We start from the raw sequence: 2,572 nt of genomic DNA on the forward strand, positions 1-2,572 counted from the left end.
TTACAGTTCACATTGCACTTTCGACACTAGGACAACTAAGTTCCAAACTTAAATAGTACTTAGAATACAATATGGTATTTCATTAAGGAAAACAGAGGTGGAACATAAGGTTCCTTGGCTTAATTCCATGGAATGATCTTTTTCTAACTTGGAGGAATTCAGTGTGGACAGAGACCTCCTGTGTCCCCTTTTCTTCCTGCACACAGATGCCCCGAACACTTGAGTGCTCTGCGGATTTGTCTTTCCTCTGTAGGAAATTTTGCTTCCTGTCTCTGTTTATTTAATGTGTGTGCGTGTGCGTGTGTGTGCATGTGCATGTGTGTGCGTGTGTGTCCATATGTGTAAGTACAAGTTACCTGCATGCCACAGCACATGACTAGAGCTCACAGGACAATTTTCAAGTTGATCCTTGCCTTCCCCCTTCTTTGAGACTGCTTCTGGGCAAGCTTTTGACATATTAAGTCACTTACTTTATCCTTTCAATAACCTGTAAAGCACCATTTTCACTCCTGTGACATAAGCAACTTTCTCTGGTGAGGCTCTAGTAGCTATAAAGTTGGTCTTAGGGATGAAGGTCATTGGCTTCAGAACCTCTCTCTTACCACTATATTATTATTCTTATTTTCCTTGGCTCAAACACATTTGCTATCTGGGTCCTTTTTATAAATACTGAAAAATATAAAGATCTGATCTTGTGGACATTAAGAATACAAAGACTGGGCTGGAGAGATGGCTTAGCAGTTAAGGCACTTGCCTGTGAAGCCTAAGGACCAAGGTTCCATTCTCCAGATGCCATGTAAGGCAGATGCACACAGTGGTACATGTGTCTGAAGTTCATTTGCAGTTGCTAGAGGTCCTGATATGTCCATTCTCTCTCCTCCCCCATCTCTCTCTCTTTCCATTTCTCTCTGTCTCAAATAAATAAAAATTAAATTAAAACAAAGAATGCAAAGTCTCTGATTATGCCTAAGGACTACTGTGGAATATTAATATGAACTTAAGCATCTGTGATCAATCAAATGGCAAGAAGGTGACCTCTTTTTCTGGCCTGGCTCCATGCACTGAGGCCTGTCCCAAAATCCCACAGGGCCAGTGAAATGCATAGCAAAGGGCACTTGCCCAAGGAGAGCTTGAACATGAATTCCAGTGTAACTACTTCTTATCTGGGTAATCCTGGGACTTTCATTGAAGCTCTCTGTTCATTTCCGGATGTGGGTCCTATCCCCTATCAGTATTACCTTGTGGTTAGAGGAAACCCCCATATATAGCCTGGCACCCTGGCTGTACTGGCTGTGACGTGTAATGGCTATGAGCACTAAGTTTCTTCTAGTGTTGTAACTCTTTTAGCTAGCCTGTCCTCAGAAGGAACCACTATATGTGGACACAGAACCTGATCCTTTGTAAGGTCATCACTTAAAGACTTCAATGCACTAATTTTCTTCCCACTAATGTCACCCAAACTTCCACTGGAGCTCGCTGAGTTAAATTCACATGCCTCCTTTTTTTAAAAAAAATAAGTATTTGTTAATATTTGCAAGGAGAGAGAGAGAATGGGCATGCCAGAACTTCTTCTCACTGCAAATGAACTCTAGATGTATGCACCACTTTGTGCATAGGGCTTTATGTGGGTACTGGTGGTTTGAACCTGGGCCATCAGGCTTGCAAGCAAGTGACTTAACCGCTAAGCCATCTCTCCAGCCCCTCACATGCATTCTGAACTTCCAGTAACCATTGAGAAAACCTGGATAAAAACTCTAAAAATACAGGGGAGGGGATAGTGTGGATCAAAGGATCAGTCCTGAGGGGGTGGGGGGAATCCATTTGGGCACACCACTTTGTTCTCACCTGGGTGGATATACTTACAAATATGTGATCTGGAAGTTCTTGGTGTCTTCATGGAAAGTTCATTTCCAGTAAGGCAAGGGCTTGATGGGAGAAATAGAGCAAAATTCAGACAAGAGACAGCATCAGAATGATCTGGTGGTAACCAAGACAGAGAGGAGAAAAGTGAGCATAGAGTAAGCAAAATTTCCTACAGTGAAAATGCAAATCCATGGAGCTCCCAAGCATTTGGGAAATCCGAGTGTGTGTGAGAGGGGCAAAGGAGGGCTCTGTTCCCCCAAAGTAAAAAAAGATCATTCCATGGAGTCAAGCTAAGGTCCACCTCTTGCTGCACCTCTGTTTTTCTTAAGAAAATAGCACATTATACCCTAAGTACTATTTAGGATTATAACTCAGCTGACATACAAGGGAGGGGGACATATGATAAATGTTCCATTTTACCTTGATTGAGGTGGAAAAATGATACCCTTTTTTATCTGAAGGCATCTGTCCCAAACAATTAATTCTAGCAAAAAAAACTATTTATTTATTTATTTGTGTGTGTGTGTGTGTGTGTGTGTGTGTGTTCCTATGTGTGAGTACAAGCTACCTGCAGGTCACAGATGTGTAGAGAGGTCAATGGACAACTAACTTTCATGTTGGCACTTGCCTTCTACCCTGTTTGAGACAGGTTCTCTCATGGGCCACAACAGCACTCAAACTTCCAGGAACTTCTCCTGTCTGTCTCCCA

This window comes from Jaculus jaculus, chromosome 5, assembly GCF_020740685.1.
Source record: "Jaculus jaculus isolate mJacJac1 chromosome 5, mJacJac1.mat.Y.cur, whole genome shotgun sequence".
Taxonomy (NCBI): Eukaryota; Metazoa; Chordata; class Mammalia; order Rodentia; family Dipodidae; genus Jaculus; species Jaculus jaculus.